Source organism: Camelus dromedarius, chromosome 8 (assembly GCF_036321535.1).
Source record: "Camelus dromedarius isolate mCamDro1 chromosome 8, mCamDro1.pat, whole genome shotgun sequence".
In the NCBI taxonomy this organism is placed as follows: Eukaryota; Metazoa; Chordata; class Mammalia; order Artiodactyla; family Camelidae; genus Camelus; species Camelus dromedarius.
In genome coordinates this window covers 34,079,655-34,101,068 of record NC_087443.1, presented here as the reverse complement: position 1 = coordinate 34,101,068, position 21,414 = coordinate 34,079,655, and the positions used below count along the sequence as shown (strand labels likewise).

At 43.7% G+C, this 21,414-nt stretch overlaps 1 protein-coding gene across 4 annotated transcripts in view; it reads left to right on the top strand.

Moving 5' to 3' along the window:
- Window positions 1-21,414, top strand: part of FAM241B (family with sequence similarity 241 member B) — a 230,744-nt gene continuing 209,330 nt past the window's right edge. For 3 of the 4 annotated variants that reach the window (XR_010381934.1, XR_010381932.1, XR_010381931.1), the window contains exon 1: window positions 2-100. The gene's annotated coding sequence lies outside the window, so the exon portion shown is untranslated. Of the gene's footprint in view, window positions 101-21,414 lie in introns of all 4 variants that reach the window. The other variant, XM_064488106.1, reaches the window with a different exon arrangement.

Here is a 21,414-nt window from a genome sequence, read left to right as displayed (position 1 = left end):
CCTAGTACGCAAACTCCACCCCACCCCCAGAGCCCGGGGCGGCGCCGTGGCGGCAGCTGGAGTGTGCCCTTCACCCCATACCCTAAGGAGCGGCCACAAGGTGAGTGAGTCTAAAATACTATAGGTACCTGCATGTAGTAGGCACTCAATAAATAGCCGTTAAATGGGAAACAGAGACTGGATACTAACAATAGGTTACTATTACTGACCATTCTTAGGTGGCTCTGTGGTGTGTGTGTGGGGAGGGGGTGTGCACCGTGCTTAGCACATTCTCTTCATCCCATTTAGTCGTCACAGCAGCGAGGCACATGCTTTATTCCCGTTTTGCGGGTGAGGAAACTGGGGCTTAGGTCCGTGAGTAGAATGGAGGGAAGAACCAGGATTTGAAGCGCTCTGCCCGCATCCCGCAGGATCACCTGTTGGTCCAGTGCCTCCTCCTCATTCACCCCAAACGGGACCCCAGGTGAAGTCCCCCGCCCTGCTCAGCCCGCACAACTTCAGCCCCGGGCATAATGCGACCACTAGAGGGAGGCCTCGGCCTGAGGACAGCCACAGAAGGGCCTAGAATGAGGCTGGGAAGTTGGCGGGGACTTACGTGCGGGAATGAGACAGGCAGGGCGGCAGCCGGGCTCTGGAGGGCAGTTTCTTCGTCTGTGAAAGGGGAATAAACACCCCGGCCGGGAGGGCCACTGTGCGCAGCCGGGGGACCACGCACACACGCACGCACAAGAGTTGAGGACGCCGCAGCCAGCCCCGCCCCAAGCCCCTGCCCCGCGCGCTGAGCAGGCGTACTGACAAGCAACAATTGTAAGAGTGGCCCCTGAGTGTATTGTCTATGCTACCGATTTGTTTTGCTCTTCTCAGACTCCCCAGCTGACAGGCAGGATTTTGCTTGCTTCGTGCCCTGCGGTCTCCGCAGCTCATAGATCGCGGTGCTGGGTGCGTGGTTGTAGTAAGTAAGCAAGTGCTGGCTTAGGGAAGGCAGTGGCCTGGCGCATGTAGCAACTGTGCTGGGCCAAGCCGCCGGGACTCAGGGAGTCCCTTGTACCCCTCGTGCAAACCCCAGAGCGCCAGACTCGGCGTGTTGCTCTGCTGTACAGGCTGTCACCCTGGTCAAATCTTTGTCGGCCTAAAGGCCTCTCTCCCCTCCTCTCCAGAGGAGCATCTAAGGGTTTCCAGCTGTGATGCCTCAGGGGCTGGCCATGCCAGATGTGAGGATGCCCTTTAATGCCACCTGTCACCCTGTCATGGCTGCGCCAGCCCCTCGCTCTCCCTGCTCCTCTATCCTTTCCTCCATCTGCCAAAATGAACAGGTCTCCCCTGTGCAATATCCAGAGAAAAATCCTCTGAAATCACTGCAAATAGAAAAATGTCAGTGTTGACTTGAGAAACTTAAGTCTGTGCTTGAGGCAGACCTTGTAGCAGCTTCTAACAAGGACCCAGGCTAAGACACTGTTACTGAGGGGCTGTTGGGGCTTGGCTTCCTGATTGGATTTTTTATGACAGGCCTTAGCTGTCCTCGTGATGCTGACTTGGGTGACACTGGGGAGCCTCTGGCAGTGAAGGTCCCTTTAGAATTGTCTGGATCCTGGGGGCAGCAAAGGTGGGTCTCAGAAACCAGCTCCACTGAGAAGAGCCACCCAAAGGCTCCTGGCTCATGTTGCCTGGAGAACTAGAACAGGGTGTCACACCCAGAAGGGGAACCAGCACATGGAGAATATTGGCCAGGGCCAGGGTATGTGTACCACATACCGCAGTATCTCCCACCTTAGATCTGTGAGGAAAATTCCACCTGGGGCTGGGGATTCTGAGTGGGAGCTGGAGCAATCTATGCATACAGCAAAGGCCCATAGAAAGAACTCTTCATTAGAGGAGGAGTCACCAGGAGAAAAAAATGGGCCTATGAAAAAAGGTGCAGCCAAGGGGATAGGACACAGGGCAGGGGCTGCATCTCATAATCCCTGTAGCTCTAGCACCTCAGAAGACACAGGCCGGTGCTCAGTAAATATGTCAAATGAATACATGACTCAGAGTATAACCTTCCTCAGCAATGGATTTTACTGGCAAAAATTAGTATTTGTACTTTAGGCTCTGTATAAGGTATACGAGAAAATAGCTTCTAGTAAATAAGGGCAATTTATGGGAAGAGACAGTGGTAAACAAAAAATACAGGAGCTGAATTATAGTTTGTATTGGATGCAATAAATAATAGATCTGAAAGTGCAAAAACCCAGTGAGAGGTACAAGGGACCAGATGGAGAAGCATTCCCACCATGCAGAGGAAAAGGGTAAGGACAGAGCAATATGAGAACACACAGGGACAAGGGCCATAGAAACCTAACCTGAGGGACAATCATTCTCTGCCTGCCACCAGACACACAAACACAAACACATGTATGTGTGCACACACACACACACTAAAGGAAACAGGCAATAATTTGTGAGAGAAGTAAACTCTTGATTGAAAAAAAGAAAAAGACAGAATAAAGTTTAAAATGTTCAGTTCTGGCACTTCTTTCATTTTCTCCAGTGCTTATAGAGAAAGTGATAATATTTATGAGTTCCCAGGGTAAAGAGAGGAGGCACCCAGTCCCTAGGCTTCGGGACCAGAATCTCAGCTGCCTGTTGCCCACCCATGGCACACGGGTGAGCGCTAGACACTCACGTAGGTGTCCTAAGAACGGTGACAAGGATGTCCATTGCAGCACTGTTTATAATAGTGAAAAATTGGAAGCCTTCTAAGTATTTGCCAAAATAGAGTTGCTACCTGGTGGTCTGTTCTTTTAGTGGAATATTATACAGCAGTTTAAATGAAGGAACCAAAGCTCTATGTATCAAAGCTCAAGAATGCAATGTTGAATGGGAAAGCTAGCTGTATAATGATACATAGTATTGATTTTAAAATGAGGTATTGCTTGTGGATATCTATATAAGAAGTAAAAGTATAGAAATGAGGAATGGATGGAGATATATCAAATTCATAAGCCTCTGTAGAGGGACAGGGGAAATGGGGCTGGAGACAGTAGAATTCGACATTACCTGTACAGCTTATTTATTTTCTTTAAAAATTAGAAACAAAATGTTCAAATGTGAGTATTTGTCCATTTGGGATATCCACAGATGAAAATTTACGTTATTCTCAGTAGCTCTCTGTATTTTTTTTTCAGTTGATTTACAATATTGTGTTAGTTTCAGGTGTATATCAAAGTGACTCAGATTTTTGTTTTCAGATTATTTTCCATTATAGGTTATTACAAGATACTGTGTTATACAGTAAATCCTTGTTGCTTATCTGTTTTATGTATAGTAGTTTGTATCTGTTAATTCCATACTCCTAATTTATCCCTCAACCCCCCTTTCCCCTTTGGTAACCGTAAGTTTTTCTGTCTGCAAGTCTGCTTCTGTTTTGTATATAGAGTCATTTGTATTTTTTTTAGATTCCACATATAAGTGATATATAATATTTGTCTTTCTCTGTCTTACTTACTTCACTTAGTATGATATTCTCTAAGTCCATCCATGTTGCTGGAAGTGGCAATATTTCATTCTTTTTGTGGCTGAATAGTATTCCATTGTGTACACATCTTCTCAAGCCTATCGTCTGTTGATGGGCACTTGGGTTGTTTCCATGTCTTGGCTATTGTAAATAGTGCTGCTGTGAACACTGGGGTGCATGTATCTTTTCAAATTAGAATTTTTATCTTTACTGGATATATGCCTAGGAGTGGGATAGCTGGATGATATGGTGGCTCTATTTTTAGTTTTTTAAGGAGCCTCCATACTGTTTTCCATAGTGGCTGCACCAATTTACATTCCCACCAACAGTGTAGGAGGGTTCTCGTTTCTCCACACCATTGCCAGCATTTATTATTTGTAGACTTTTTGAGGATGGCCTTTCTGACAAGTGTGAGATGATACCTCATTGTGATTTGTGATTGCATTTCTAATAATTAGTGATGTTGAACATCTTTACATATGCCTGTTGGCCATCTGTATGTTTTCTTTGGAGAATGTCTATTTAGGTCTTTTGCCCATTTTTTTTATTGGGTTGTTTGGTTTCTTTGATATTGAATTGTATGAGCTATTCGTATATTTTGGATATTAACCCCTTGATGGCCGCATCATTTGCAAATATTTTCTCTCATTCTGTGTGTCGTTGTTTTTTATTTTATTGATGGTTTCCTTTGCTATGCAAAAGCTTTTAAGTTTGGTTAGGTCCCATTTGTTTATTTTTGCTTTTTTGCCTTGGGAGACTGATCTAAGAAAACATCGCTATGATTTATGTCCGAGAATGTTTTGCCTATGTTCTCTCCTAGGAGTTTTATGGTGTCATGTCTTATATTTAAGTATTTAAACCGTTTTGAATTTATTTTTGTATATGGTGTGAGGGATTTTCTTTTGCAGGTGGATATCCAGTTTTCCCAAAATAAATTGTTGAAAGACTGTCCTTTCCTTACCAAATGGTCTTGCATCTTTGTGGAAAATCTGTTGACCATGTACATGTGGGTTTTTCTAGGTTCTCTACTTTATTGCATTGGTCTATATATCTGTCCTCCTGTTAGCACTACACTGTTTTGATTACTGTGGCTTTGTAGTAAGTTTTTAAATGAAGAAGTGTGAGTCCTTGAACTTTGTTCTTCTTTTTCAAGATTGTATTGGCTATTTGAGGTCACCTTTATGTACTTTTTAACTTATCAAAAGAAGAGGGGACAGGGCTCATGGGTAGACTCAGAATTTACTCTGCACTAGGCAAAAATGTAAGAAGTAGATTCACAGCCTGGTGGATATTTTAAGTGCAAGAGATAAAGAATTCTCTAAGAATATAAACAGAAAAGAAAGGTTATCCACAAATTAATAAAATCAGGATGGCTTCACTTGATGGTTCAGTATTAGGAGATTTAGTTACATTGTGTCAATAGATCAGATCCAAGACCCATTTCTAGAAGAAAAATTCCTTCCTCATGAAGAAAATAAAACAATCATAAACCTTTATTTGCCAAACTACACAGCAGTAAAAACTTCCAAAAAATACAAACAGAACTTAAAAATAAAGAACTAAAAGAAGAAACCCCACAATCATGTGAAATATAAAGCTTTCAGAATTTGACAATTCAGTAGACAAAAATAGGCAAGGAAGTAGAGGATTTGAATAATTAAAATAATAAGATGTATAGATGCATCTTATATCTATAAATGTATCTTATATGTACATATCCATGCATTTCACATTCTTTTGTCTTATACAACTATATGAAACACTAACAAAAATTTGTGAAGTTGCTTGGTCAAAAGATAACCTTAATAAATTTCAAAAGGTAGAGTGCTGATAGGCCATATTCACTTATCTGAATTCATTGGGATTGTAATTGAATGGTGAAAAGATAATTTTAAAAAGATTATAACTAACTGAAAAAATAATAAACACTTTTAAAAACCACTGAGTCAAAGAAGAAATATAAACTGAAATTTAAAATTATTAGCAAAAGGGAAACAAATTATATAAAACTTACCAGATACATTTAAAACTCTTTAGCTAACTCTTAAACTAAGATAAAAAACAATAAAGGAAATAAAATAGAAGGACAGCGTAGGGAATTTCTAAAAAGTCAAAAGTTGAAATAAATGTGTGGAAAAATGATTTTTAAAAGGTTAATAAAACCAAACTTCAGCTTTTATAAAAGATGAAAGAGTTAACCTCTGACAAGCCTGCATACGATGGGGTCAGTAGACGAGAAGCTAAAATGTGCAACATTTAGAACAAGAAACATGATATAACCACAGATATGAAAGAGATGAAAAGACTTATAAATGAACATGATGTGCAACTATATGGCAATACATTAAAAAAAAAAAAACAGAGGAATGAATGATTTTTCAGAAGAATATAAACTACCAAAACTCATCCAAAAAGAAAAGAAAACTTGGATAGACTCATAACCATACGCAAGATTAAAATGTGATGAAAAGTCTGTGACTTAGTACGACTCAATAATGGAAAGATAAATAACCCAGTTTAAAAACGGGCTAAGACTCTGAGCAGACATTTCTCCAAGGAAGACATACAAACGGCCAACAGACATATGAAAAGACGCTCTATGTCCTTAGTCATCAGGGAAATGCAAATCGAAACACCAGCGAGAGGCCACTTTACACCCACTAGGATGGCTAGAGTAAAAAAGTTAGATTAATAGCAAGTGTTAGTGAGGATATGGAGAAACTGATGCCCTTTTACACTGCTTCTGGGAATGTAAAATGGCACAGTCACTTTGGAAAACAGTTTGGCATTTCCTCAAATGATTAAACATAGAGTTACCATACAACCAGCAATTCTACTCCTAGGTATATACCCAAAAGAAGTGAAAACAGATGTCTGCACAAAAACTTGTACATGAATATTTATGGCAACATTATTTATAATAGCCAACAGGTGGAAACAACCCGAATGTCCGTCGATAGATGAATGGATAAACAAAACATGTTATATCCATACAATAGAATGTTATTTGGCCATAAAAAGTAATGAAATTCTGATACATGCGACAACATGGATAAACCTTTAAAACATTACGTTAAGTGAAAGAAACCAGTCCCAGAAGACCACACAATTATGTGATTTGATTAATATGGAATGTCTAGAATAGGAAAATCTACAGAGATAGAGAATAGATAAGTGGTTGTGTAGGATTAGGGGTGGGGTACTTGAGTTAGGTGCTGATAGCTAAGGGTGTTTCTTTTGAGGTGTCAAAAATGTTTTAAACTGACTGTCATGATGGTTCCACATGTTTGTAAATGTACTAAAAAACATTGAACCACTTTAAATGGATGACTTACATGGTATGTGAATTGTATCTCAATAAAGCTGTTAAAAAAGCTGTGACTTAGAAATGCATCAGGTCTAGATGATTTTTACAGTTGATTACAGCATTAATAAGGCATTACTAGCTGCTGTAACTTGCCTTCTTAAATCTCAGGGGCTTAACACAACAGAAGTTTATCTTTTACTCACATAGAGACCAAAACAGGTGTTCCTCATTGGTTGTTGGCTGTTTCCCAGTGGTAATTCAAGAATCCATGTTTCTTCCAACCTGTGTCTCCACCGTCTTCAACAGATAGCTTGTGAGGTCACTGCAAAAGAAGATGGTGTAAGGAAGATGGAAAATTGGAGGTTTTTCTGGCCCAGAACTAGAAGGGGGTCTGCCACATTCCATTAGCCAGAACTTAGTCACATATTACCCTAAAGACAAGAGAGGCTGAGAAATGTCATTTAGTGTGAGCCCAGTAGGAAGAAGAAATGTTGAGTTCCAACCAAATTTTAAAGAACTGAAACTTCCTGTTATTCAAACTATTCCAGATTATTGACAAATATTGAAAGCCCCTCCAATCCACATTATAAGCAAGCATGATCTTAATAACAAAAATTTATGAATATGGTACCAAATAACTATAGGCTAATTTCACTTGAGATTATACATGCAAAAATTCTGAGTATACAAAATTTAAAATTAGGAAATCTATCAAAATAAATGAAGAGTAATTTAAAAGACAATGATTGCATAATTTAATCAATAATTGTTAAAAATACTATTGATAAATTCCATAGTGATCCCTAATGACAATTATAACACAGGAATGCAAAGACAGTCACTAGACATGATAAAGGCTTGAAGTGGAATAAAAACTATTCAGGACACAAACAACAGAGGTGAAGTAAAGAGCTGATCCAGATGAAAATGGGGCGAGGGGAGCAGAGCTAGGAAATCTGAGTAAGCAACCCACCATATTTTTACCACTATATAAAAATGACAGAAGAGAGATTTATGTAGTAATAAAAAATATCTTGAACCACGCTTTCTTCTTAAGGTTCAGGAAAACTAAGTTCACATAAAAATAAACTATCAAGAAATACTGAGGTCATATAATGAAAAAGAATATGAAAACAAATATATGTATGTATATGTATGACTGAAACATGCTGTACACCTGAAGTTGACACATTGTAACTAACTGTACTTCAACAGAAAAAAAAAAAAGAAATATTGAGGTCAAATCTTACTCGAATTTATTATAAGAAAAAAAGAAAAAAGGGAATAAGGAGCAGAATACTATTGCTACATCAATAAAAACATAGCAGAGAGACAAACCTATACCAAAAAGTGTAAAACTGTAACCTATTATCTCAAGGTGATTAAAAAATACATTAAGAAATTGATATAAAACATGAAAGAGTAACAAATTAGAATTAGAAAAATCTGAAATGTGGTGGCAGAATTCCAGGAAAGAATTAGAGATAAAAGAAAAAGCATCACTTCATAAATTAAGACTACAACAGAAGAAACATAGTGAATAAACACAATAGATGTGTTAAGAGAAACAGAAGTGACAAATATTGAAGAGAGAAAAAGAAGATCCAACACATCCCTGAAGAAGAAAACCAAAATAAGGGTACAGAAAACTTAAAAACTATTATTCAAGAAATCTTTCTTGAAATAAAGAAGATTGGAAACTATGTATCAGACAGAGCACACCACAAATCTGAGAATATCAACCCAAATCTGAGAATATCAACTGAAATATATTCTAAGAAAATTACTGGACTTAAAAGAAAAAAAATTTCTCTGGTCATCTAGGCAAAAAAAAAAAAAATTAAGTGAGTTAGAAGGGAAAGAAAATTAGATTACTGGCAGATTTTTAGACAGCAAATCTTTATGACGGAAGAAAATGGAGTGACATATTTAAGATACTCAGCATGGCCTAGTTCTGGTGGGAAACCTCCTCCTGGCCTGCAGATGGCCCCCTTTTCCCTGTGTCTTTAGACGGCTGAGAGAGGAAGCTCTGGTGTCCCTTTTCTTAAAAGGGCACTAATCTCATCATGGGGGCTCACCCTTTGACCCCATCCAAACTTGATTACCTCCCAAAGACCCCGGCTCCTAATACCATCACGTTGGGGGTTAGAGCTTCACTGTATGAATTTCAGAGGGACACAAATATTCAGTCCATAACAAGAATGCATTCGAAAGGTACTGACAGGCAGCTTGATAGGCTCACTGATGGTTGGATGTACGTAGAAGGAAGTGGGAGGTAAGGATGAATTCCAGAACCCTGGCTTTTCTGAGAGTTAGATGGTGGTCCCTTTGACAGGTAAAGAGCTGACAGAGGAGTAGCAGTTTCAAAGCTGTCAAGGTGTTTTGGCCACAGGGTGTGGAGCCAAACTGCCTGGGTGTGAATCCTGACTCCCTCACTTACCAGCTGTAGGGTTCTTGGACCCACCCCTTAACTTCTCTATGCCTCTCAGGATGTGACATTACCCCAATCACAGGAGTGTGAGATTCCACGGAAGCCAAGCGTCCACGTAGAGGGTCGGGACAGCCTGGCGCACAGAAAGCACTCAGTCACTGTGGTTCTAGCTAAGACTGGGTAGCTCCAAGGCTCTACCATGGCTTCTGGTTTGGTTGGTTCCACCACATTCAGTAATCTCCTGGGGAAAGTCAAGGTATCTATCCTTCTGTCCCAGCATCTGCCCTTTGCAGTCTCTCTCAGTCTGCTTTACAAGTGCCCTAAAGCCTTTGAACTCACGGAACTTCCCCCCATAGGGTGCAAGAATACTCTTAAAATCAAATTCCACCAGTGCCTGCTTGCTGGGGTTGGGTGGTGATCTTGGAGCTTCAGAATCCAGACCCCAGCCCTGGCCCTGTCGGGGACATTCCTGAGTTGGGCACACTGGTGGGGTGGAGGCGAAGAGGTGCATTGTCAGGGGACTGCAGCTGCCCAGCTGGAGGCTGGGGGTCCTGAATAGCTTCACAGCTCTGAGCTGCCTCGCTGAATGGGCGCTCAGCCCCTCCCGGGCGGTGGCCCGGAATAGATGACATTTTCATTGCAAACTAAAAGGGGAGAAATCCAATTACTTTACAAAGAGGCTCTGTAGGGGCCTCACGGCCTAGGGAGAGAAGGGGAGGGGAAAATGGGGAGAGGGAAGGGAGAGGGTGTGTTTGTGTGTGTGTGTGAGTGTGTGTGTGTGTGTGTGTGTGTGTCTGTAGGCTCCCACCCAAGCCAGGAGAAACAAAGCTCTAGGGGGCATGAGGGGTAGGCCCGGAGGCAGGAGAGGTCGTACTGGGGGTCTTAATTCATTCCTTTCTGCTAGAGGGTCTGCCTGGGAAGCTTCAGGTCCCTGGAGGCTCTGGGCAGCCAGGCCTCCTTCGTTCGAGCCACGTGGGTGGTGCAGGAGAAGCCCCAGCCCCTCTGAACCCCACTCTCTGGCCCATCAGACCAGGGATTCCCAGACTCAGGAATTTATTGCACACATCCACCTAAACTATTCATCCTTTTTCTTTAAATTTATTTAGAGTGTATTATTTAAAATTAGATTTAAAGAGAAAAGTTTATGTCCTAAGTGCAAATAGAAAAAGTAGAAGTTAATTCTTAAACAAAATATGATTCAATAGCCCAATGTTGTTAAACCTCAGCCAAGTATTGGGATGGCCAAGGACTTTAGACCTGGAAGCTGAGATAACCTAGGGGTGGGTGGGTGGGAGTGGAAAGGGGCGTTGATAGCAAACGTTTGCAACAAACCCTGATTTCTCCTATGCCTAATCCAGGAGAATTAAGAGGATTAGAAAGGAACACTTAGCTCCCTCAGCGGTTCAAACAGCTGAAAGCCTGTGCCTTGAGGCCCTCCCAGCCCTGGCCCTGGGGTGGTTGGGGGTGGCGGCTTCTACCTGGCTGCCCTTACCCTTGGTTGCCCAACTTCTTAGTAAGAAATAGGGGCAAAGCAGGGATCTATTGTATTATTGGACAGACCTGCTTTCTGTGCTCTGTGGGGTCCCAGGAGGTATGAGGGGCCTGGGGGCAGTGAAAGATGATGGTGGACCCAGAGCAACAAGAAAGTCCAGGCTTCCACTTTCCCTCCTCTTTGGACTTGGGATGAAGGGCCGCAGACCCCCTGCTAGAGGAAATTAGCAGCTGCTTCCTCCCACCCAGCCAGGGCAAATCAGCGTTCAAAAGTCTGCCTTTCCTGAGGCCACACGGTGTGCCCCTTTATGGCTCCTTCCCTGTCCCCTCTCTCCCCATCGGAGCTAATTGAACTCTCCTGCCCAGGAGTGACAGGTAGTCTTCCCAGGCACAGGGACTTGTGAGCTTTGGAGGAATTAAGATTTTAGAGATGCTTCTGCCAATGACCTTTCCAGACTGGGGCTATTGCCTGCTTCCTCTGTCAAATGGAGGCTTTTGTGGGGATCTTTGGTCCCAGGGGTGTTTGGGCCCAAGGCTGGGACAACACTAGCTTCCACTCCTCATCCCCACCCCACCCCAAACCCTGGTGAAATTAAAGCAAACTGGGAATGGGACAGTGCTTGTTGGGGGCGTGGCTCAGATTAAGCCCCACCCATGCACTACTGACCAATCTGGGAGCACCCTGGCCTTTGCTACTTGCTGCTCCCTCCTGCTCCTGCAGGCTATCCCTGCTCTCAGAATGCCTTAGGACAGATTAGGGAATGCAAGTCTGATCTAGAGACCCAGGGACAACCCAAGTCTTGGGCAGGGTTCTCCAGTTAGATACTTGTGGAGGGAGGCAGAGGGGGAGGTCCAAGATGGGGGTGGTCTGCATAGGCTGAAGCAGTCAAGGAAGCTTAGAGAAGGTGAAAAGAGAATAATCATAAGCAATAAAGTAGTCCCTAAGCATTTACTCCTCACAGTGCCAGGCATTTCAGAGGGCTCAACTCCTTGAACCGTCTCTACTACTCTAGGAGGTCATGAGGTCTGGCTTAAGAACACTAGCTAATCAGTAGCAAAGCTCACCTTGTATTTCCTTGCCATCTACCCATTTCTAGTCCCTATTTTTCACCTCCTATGGCATTTGACCCTGTTGAAAGCCCTACCATTTTATACTCAGTCTTTTTTGGCTTCTAGGACTGTACTGTCTCCCTGGCCTCTTCCTAATTCTCTGAGCATTCTATGTGCATCTAGGAAGATGTCCAATCTGGACCTCTGCTGCCAGGGTTTTGTGTGTGTGTGTGTGTGTGTGTGTGTGTTTGTTTGTTTGTGCATGTGCCTATGTAGATGTGTATATATACATTTAAAATATATATATATATATTCCACATAGTCTATAGACTACTAGAATACTGTAATTTGGCAGGGTTGGTCCCATGAGTTGAATGTACCTAGGGTTCATTCCTTACCCTTCTCATCTATAACCAATCTCATTGTTTTAATATTTTCTCTTCCCTGACGACTCCCAAACTTATTTCCATCCCTGACAAATCCCCTGGCCTCTAAGACATACCCACCTGAATGTCTTGACTCAAAATCACAAGAGACCATCGACTAAACTCGTCTTCCTCCAGACTTTCTTTCCACCATGAAATTTTTTGTCCCAGGCTCCCAAAGTGGAAACTCCTGGGTCCTTATTGATCCATCTCTGTCCTGATACCTTTCATCCCCCTTAATGACCAAAACCTCCTCCACATCACATTGTCATAATACCGCAACATCCAGTCACCAAGGTCTTAAAGTCCTCTTATGTCAGCACACTCCCGCGTTTCCTGTCTCCAGCATCTCATACCAACTATTGAAGGAGACTCCTAACAAGTGGCACTGCTCAGTCTTTCTCCCACAAAGAGAACCCCTGTAGCATAGAAATCTCCCTGCTTAAAGATTCCTGTGCCTCTCCCTCACCACATCTCATATTACTTGCTTGTCATCTTCCACATTCACATGCCTATGTATCCTATGTCCTGCTATAAGCACGTCTCTATATACTCCAGTCTGTTCATATTTATTCATTTGTTTTTCCAACAAATATTCTGTGGCCAGTTTGACTCTGCCCAGATAGGACAGGGGAGAGGAGTGGCAGTATTTCGGAGCTGCCTGAGGTTAACTAAGGGATCTGGACTCAGAGTGCAAAAAGGCACAGAACTTCATGGGCTCCGTGAGTCCCAGTGTCCACAGTGGACCCCAGTGCAGGAAACACAAGCAGAAGGAGAAGGTCCAGACCGCTCCCTAAGTCCTTTTCTTCCCACCTCCAACTAGTGGCTGAGCCAAGAGGCTGGAGTTAAAGCCCCTCCCCCACTGACAGCTTTACAGATCCCTCCCAGCCCCCCACCAATGTGGTTAAATCATTGTCAGAGGCACAAGGTCGGGTCACCAGCTGGCTGCCCCATGCTGAGGAGGCTAGTGGTAGTGTTAGGGGGTGGGGAGCCTATGGGAGTCCCTGCCTGCCATCTCCATGGCCCCAGATCCCACACTCCCCAGCCCTGCAGACCCTAGTTGTAATCCAAAGGGCTCCTATCCTAAGTGATGCTGAGAAGTAATCCCAGGGAAGGGTGACACCCTGGCCCGGGGAAAGCTCAAGAGCTATGGGAAGGTCACATAGACTTGGAGTTGAATCCTAGCTGCCCATGAGGCAAATTACTGAATGCTCTGAGCCTCAGTTTCTTCACCTATCAACTGGGGCAAATAATAACTCCTGCCTCTTAGAGATGTTGTAAATGTGCAGTGACAGAAGGAGCATGGGCGTGGAGTGGCAGCACTTGGTAGGCTCTCAATAATTGTCCATTTTCCTTCCCTTCTTTGGGCCTCAGGGAGCTGCTCCTAGGAGTTCTCCACTAAGCTATTGGGTCCCCATGTCCTACAGTTAGACAAAATAGTCTAGAAATGAGAGCATGGAAATATGATATACTGTAGCTTTTAGAACAGAACACAGAAAGCAACTTCTACTTTTAAATGATAAATCTCTTAGACTAGTCACAATTTACAAAGGCCTACCCCATGCATCTCCTTTAGTCCCGCAGCCATTGTGTGAGGGTGATGTAACTATCATCCCCATCTGCAGATGGGAAAAGAGGGGCAGAGAGTTTCAGTGAGTTGCTCAAGTTCACAAAGCTAAGTGTGGGCAGCATCCCTTGTTGTAAGTTTAGGTCTGGCTGTGGGGCAAGGTTCTGCCCTCCTGAAGACTCAACTAACATGGTGGGGGAGGGTTGCCAAAGCTGAGGGCAGGCTCTGGCTGCCTCCATCTCCCATCTCCCCTAATAGGGTAGGCTACTTCTTCCCCAGCCCTCTGCCCTGCCTGGAATACTCCTGCTGAATAGTCACATCCTTCTCACCTTTCAAGGCTGGCAAAAATGTCACCCTCTCTGGGAAGTCTTCTCTGACTTCATCTCCCTTGAAGATTTTCTCCTTTTCTACTCTGACTTCAATGCTGCTCCCAGTACTCACTTTCCAAGCCCGTGATGTTCCCTACCTGCCTGTTCAACAACTCCTTTCCCCGGATGGAATCCTGGCTGACAACCCCTTGGAGGGTGGGATCCATGCTAGATTGGCCTTATCTCTAACCTCTGTCCACAGGCTGCCCTCCTCCTACGTCTCCCCCTCACCCCAGTGCAGGATGGGCAGCCCACAGGCTCCAGTAAGCACCTGTATGACACTTTCGCAGTATATATCAAAAACCCTTGAAAAGTACGTACCTTCTAACCTAACAATTCCACTTCTAGGACATCTTCCTAAAGAAATAATTTAAAAATATGTATGTATAAGATACGTATAAAAGTGTTCATCTTAGTTTTATTTATAAAGGGCAAAAATTGTACACAACTTAAATATCCAACTGGGGATTTTGGGTTAAATATATTGTGATACTATACCTGACTACTCAGAATATATGTAGCAATTAAAATGATGAAATAGATCTATATTTCATTGGCACCAAAAGATGTTCATAATGTGTTAAGTGTATAAAGGAGATTACAAGGAAAAAGTATAGAGTGATTTCTCTCTCTCTCTCTTCACATATGTATGTATATGTTTGTGTGTGTGAGGGGTGTGTATGTGTGTATAGATAAAGGTGGAGATATAGTATCTACCAAATGGTAACAGTGTTATCTCTGGGTGGTGAGATTAATGGGTGATTTATAATATTTTCCTAATCTACACTGTTCTGCAGTGGGTTACTTGGGAGATTGAAGAAACAGGAAAAACATTTATTTTAAAGCTGAGTGTCACATGTTGGGCTCCAGGGGCCTCTCTGTAGACTCCCCTCATTAGAGACTAAATGAAGCCAGGTGAGGCCAGGTGGGACTGGGGAAGGGGTGGGCAGCAGGGACAGTGTAGCTGGCTCCAGCTCACCTCTGGTCAAGTCCAAGCCAGGCTGAATGACATCAGGTTTGGTTCTTGCACTGGTTGGGGTACTCAGTCTCCAGGGGGGACCTTGTAGCCAGGTGATTGTCCTGCCCCAGCCTGCACCTGCTCCATTAATCTTCCCCGTCCCAACCCAGTCGACAGAGCCCACTCTGTATGTTGACCTAAGAGGAGGGTGCCAAGGGCCTAGGGAGGGGCTCCTGCTCCATACCTGCCGTTGCTCAGCAGCTGAGCCCGGAGCCCTCATGGGGGCCAAGTGTGTCAGCGCTGATGGATGGGGAGTTGCAGGAAGGCCATTCTGTCCTGCCACCATTGCTCCACCTCCCCTGGCCCGTGCTGTTCTTTGGAGCGGCAGTCCCCTAGGCAGGATGGCTACTAGAGTCCAATATGCAAATGTCCATGAACTACACACAGACTCCTCCCCCAGTGCACATCTGCAGTACCACAAGTTTTCCCACTTAAACCTCCCCTAAGCCCAAGGACATAGCAAGTCAGATATTAGTGTTTTGACAGATGCAAAAATGGAAGCAATTAACATAGCAATTCAAATGACAGGGTAGATCTATAGTTTACTGAGTTTGAAAGATACTTATAATATATTAAGTGAAATAAGCATAGTGTGACAAAAGCAGAGTATAATTTTTCCCATATATACACGGCAGGATGTCCACCAGTTGTTAAGAGTGACTGAGCTGATATTTGAACCAGGTGTTTGTGCTCAAACCCCATGCTCATTTCACTGTCTGTCTTTGCCTCTTTGTCCTGAAGTTCTTCCCTTCTTCATAGCTGCACCTCCTCCGGGCAACCTCAGGGGACTCCTCCCCCAACCCAGCTTAGGGCACCTCAGTCATTCTAGCAACTCTCCTCTGATGCGTCTGGGTGCTGCACCAACTGCTGCTGTGATGTCAGGGCTTGTGAGAGCCCACAGCTGGTAGCATGGGGTCTTTGCCCCCACCCCGCTAGCTGAGGGCTCCCTCCTTCCCATGTCCTCTAGCATCATCCTCATGGTACCAAGTCCAAGAGTCAAAGCTCACATATTCAAAAGTCTCCTCACTTAGATTCCACTTATTCTTCCTTTGCACGCAATCCCACTGAGCTTGGCTACCTGGCTCCGCAGGCCATGGGTGACAGGAGCAGCAAACTAGGAAATAGGAGACCAGCTTCCAGACCCAGGCAGAGTAAGGTAGCTGGGGATGGGACAGTAGAGAGAAGAGCTCTGTCCCGACAGCAATCTATGGCCATGGGACAGAGGCATGGGCACATCTCAGGAGCTCCAGGACTGTGAGGAACTGGCCCACAACTGACACTTGTGGTGGCTCCCTAATCATCAAGGCAGGCGGGCGTGGAAGCTAATGTTTGCTGAGCTTTTACTATTTGCCATACACTTGATATTTGGCATGTGCTTTGTGGAAGGAGGTCAGGAAAGATGCAATATTTTTTTAAAAGTATACAGTTTCCTGAGGCTGCCGTAACAAATTATCACAAACTGACTACCTTAAAGCAACATAAATTTATTCTCTCACACTTCTGGATGTCAGAAGTCTGAAATCAAGATGTTGGCAGGACCCTGCTCCCTCTGAAGGCTCCAGGAGAGAATCCTTCCTTGCCTCTTCCAGCTTCTGGTAGCTCCTGGTGTTTCTTGGCTTGGAGTCACATCATTCCAGTCTCTGCCTCTGTCTTCATATAGCCTTTCCCTCCGTGTCTCAGTACCCATTTCCTCTTCTCTTACAAGGACTTGTCACTAGATTTAGAGCCCACCTAATGCAAGATGATGTCATATTCAGATTCATAACTTAATTACATCTACAAAGACCCTTTTTTCCAAATAAGGTCACATTTACAGCTTCTTGATGGACATATCTTTTGAGGCAGGAGTAAGGGAAACACTATTCAACCCACCACAGAGGGATCCTTATCTAAAATGGTTTCAAAAATTTAAAAAGTACCACTCTAATATTTAATCAAATGAGCCACAGTTCCTAGTAAATGTTTTTATATAGAAAAGCTCACTTCCTGAGTAGACCAGGTGTTTGAGCCCTGGATCTACCTGGAACTCCCAGAGTGCCCACTGTAGATCAGGGCACAGGGAGGAACCCAACCAATCCCAATGAAATGGACTGGTTCAGTTTCCTTTATATCCCTTCCTCAAACCCCATGTGGTTCAGTGGGAAACTGGAGAGGGAAGAGGAAGGATCATTAGCTTTTGAGTTGAGAGGTAGGAGTTCAAACCCTCTTCTGCTCCATGTTCACCAACTTTGAAGCCCCGGAGCACCTGTACCAAGCCCTTCTGATCCCTGCCCGCCTTGCAAAGCTTTGGCCTCAAACGTTTTTTGTCAAAAATTCCACTATTGCTATCCTGCCAAAGGCATTTTTAAAAAATCGAAGTACCACTGTATTCATTAATTAAAGCTTTTAAATAATAACATTTCCCTCTGATTAGAAAATAATAGAGCTCAGTTCTATTTAAAAATGAAAGAAAATCCTGCAACCACATTATCTGGTCAATAAATTGGTAGATATCTTTCCAGATTTTACCCCAGGCATATTCATGCACATATCTTTTGTGTAAATAGTTTCGTATTATACTTTTAGGAAGAATGTTTGTTATCTTTCATCCAGAATTTCTAAATATTTTGTAATGGAGTAGTTTACAAGTTGCCTCACTTGCCATCTTGCTTAAACTCCAGTTTGTATTTCCCACTTGGCGATATATTGTGAACATTTCCCCATTTAACAAACATTACTTTACAACGTAATTTGCAATGGGGCATAGTAACCCCATTGAATATATATAATAATCTACTATAAAGTAGAATATATATAATAATCTATATATCTATAGTAATCTATAATAATCTGTTCTCTATGGTTGAACATTTCCTTTGTATCTAATTTTTAATATACATTTCTAATAAGCTAATATATAATAATCTAATATTAATATATAATATGTAATTTAAAATATAACTTAATATATAAGAATATAATTTGTCCTCTATGGTTGAACATCTCCTTTGTATCTAATTTTTTACATTATAAAAGATGGTGTTATAAATACCTTTACTGCCACATTTTTATGCAATTTCTGTAGGAGGAACTACTGAGCCAACAGGTTTGACTATTTTAAGACATTTGATAATGTCAACAAAAAAGGATGACTCAGTTTTTTAAAATAATTAAATATATGGACATGATAAAAAATTTTTTAAATTCAGAAAGATAATAATCATGACAATAGCCACAGCTAACCTTCACTGAGGGTCTCATGCAGTCTCCTACTTTTATATATTATTATATTGTATAGAGTGGGTACTTATTATATATTGTATTATATTGTAGATCCTATATTTAATCTTTATAACTGTCCTGTGAAAGATGTACTGTAAGTATTCCTATTTCACAAATGACATTGAGGCTTAAAGAGATTGCCTAAGGTCACCAGGCTGTAAGTGGCAGATGTATCATCCAAACCCAGGGAGCCTGACTCCTAAGCCTGCTCTTGACCATCGCAACAAAGAGGTAAGCAGCTCTCTTGCCTCCATGGAAAGCTCTGTGCGGAAGAGCTGCAGGAGCTGCAGTGAGATTAGGCTCTGGCATGTGGGCTAGACCAGAGAGAGAGGGGACAGAAAGGCTCCAGGCAGGGACCTCTGTGTGGCTGTGGCAACAGTACAGTCAAGAGCTGACGGAGAGCTAGGGCAGGTCCACAGACATTGCAGAGGCAGAATCCACAGGGCTGGGGTGAGGCTGGCACCGGGGTTTCTAACTTAGGAGGTGGGTGACTGGTGATGCTGTTAGCAGGAGTGGAACCACAAGGAGGAGGTGTGGCCAGATCACAGAGGAGAAGCCTCGCTCCACTGGGGGGTGTGCTTGTGAGTCTGACTTGCCCCTTCTGCTGAGGCCCTCTTTTCCTACAGCTCACACAATGCCTGGCATGCAGACTGGTAGAGCCAGAGCCCCTGGAAACCTGGCTGCTTCTCTTTCCCCTCCTGCTTCTCTCCCACTCTCTCCTGTTTGTGTTGCTCCAGTGAGCTACCTATTGCCACCTCCCTCCCTGCTTGAGGCTCTGAGGATTCCGACAGATTTATCCTCCCCCTGGAGAAGGGTGGGAACACCCCCTCCTTTCCCTCAGTGTTAATTGTTAATTTCTCCTCTTAGAAGGAGAAATGGCTGGGAGGGGTCTGACTGCTAAAAACACAGCCCTTTCTTGAGTACTCCGTGGGCCCAGGGAATACCCTAGGCCTGGCAACAAAACCACAGCCCAGAAGCTGACTTGTAAGAGGTCCAGAGAGTAGGGGGCAGCCTGGCCCCTACGTTCTTTCAGTTTAATTTTATTAAAAACATCACCACTGAATGCCTATCATGTGCTAAGCATTCAAGAGACACTGCAGTGAACTGGACATGGCCCCTGCCTTCAAGCTATGACCCTCTCTCAGCCAGACAGCTGAGTCATAAAAGGGGCATAAAGCCAGTGCCATGGGCACGGGGTTGGGGGCTGGCCTCAATTCTGCATGGTGAGTCTAGGCTGCAAAGCTGGGATATTCGACTCTGGATCCTGATCTACCACTAACTCTACGTGTGACCTTGGGTCAGTCTCTTCCCCTCTTGGGTCTTCAGTTTCCACAGCTGTGAAGCCAAAGTTCAGGACTCAGGGGTTTCTGAGACTATTTCCAACCAGGGCAAGAGGGAGTTCTGTTCCTGGCTCCCGAGTCCTTTTTTCATTGCTGCTAGCTTTTTGCTCCCACTCTTTAAAAGCAATGAGAAGAGGCTGGGGTGGGGGCAGGGGACATGGGGACTATAAAGAAATTCCCAGACTGGTTTGTTGCTTTTTTTGTGAGGACAGAGGAACTGGGAGTGCTGGGGGAGGGCAGAGGGGAAAGACAGGGATAGAGTGAGGCGGGGGAGAGGCGGGGGAGAGGAGGGAGCACATATGAGACAGAAGAATGAAATAAAGGGGAATTCAACAAAAGGAAGTGAAAAGTGAGTGACAAGTTTGAGGCTGCAGGCCTGAGGCCAGCCAGGCCTTCAGGGCAAAGAATGGAGACAAACGAGCTAGATTTTCATGCTTGGTAGACAGTGAATGAAGAGCATCTTTTAAAACCCTATCAGGAACTCTTTGGATTGTCATTAGATCTGGAGAGGGGAAAAAGACGGAGGGAGGAGATTGCTGCATTTGGCCCCCTGGGTGTGAAAAAGTCCTGATTCTCTGCTGGCGGCTGGGGGTTGGGGGGGGGCCTTCTTCTTGCTGGAGCCAGGCATGCCTGGGCCCCTCAAAGGTTTCGGTATATTATTTGTTATTTCAAGGGCCCTCGAAATTCAGTGGCTGGCTCCCCCTGCTCTCGGTGGGTGACACCACACTGGAGCTAGGAGAGGGAGGGAGAACTGGGGTTGACACCGGGTTTCTAGCTCCTTGTAGGATGATCAACCATCTGGACTTGCCTGGGACAGGACTTGCAGTGCTAAAACTGGGAAAGTACTGGACAAACCAGAATGATTGGTCACCAAACTTTGGGGTGAGACTGATGGGAATAGGAGGGAACTGACTTGCCCAAGGCCAGTCCCACTCAGGCATGGAGTCAGGGCTGGCCTGGTCTTGGTCTTGGCCTTGGTCCTGGTCTCCAATTGGCCGCCCAGCTCACCTGCTCAGCTGGGAGAGAGGAGATGCTAAGATGGAGGTTCTTTGTTTGCACATTTTGTAAAACATGATGGGAAACATTTGAATATGACTAGAAATTAGTTCATATTTCAGAATTGTTCACTTTATGAAGTATAAAAAATGACTTGGTTGTGTTTTTTAAAATGTTCTATTATTTAGAAATGGACACTGAAGTCTTTACAAGAGAGATGTTAGATATCTGGGACGTGTTTTAAAAGATTCTCTACACAAATGAAAACAGAAGTGTGTATGCAGGATTGGGGTTCATGGGGGTGGGGGGAATAGATGAAACAAGGCTGGCCATGACCCAGTGGTTGTATAAGCTGAGTGATGCTGCATGAGGATGCAGGATTCTATTCTATTTTATGCATGTTCAAAAATGTCCAAAACCAAATCTTAAAAAGAGGAAAAGTAAAGCATGGCAGTGGTGCAGCATAGTGGTGGTTAAGACTGCTGGCTCTAAGGCAAGAGAGCCTGGGTTCAATCTAGCTCCACCGTTCACTGGGCAACGTGTAACATGTTAATTGCTCTCAGCTTCAATTTCATCCTTTATAAAATGGGAATAATAATTCTGATCTCACAGATTAAGTAATAGAAGTACTAGAACTGTGCTTACAACATGGTGAACACTCAAT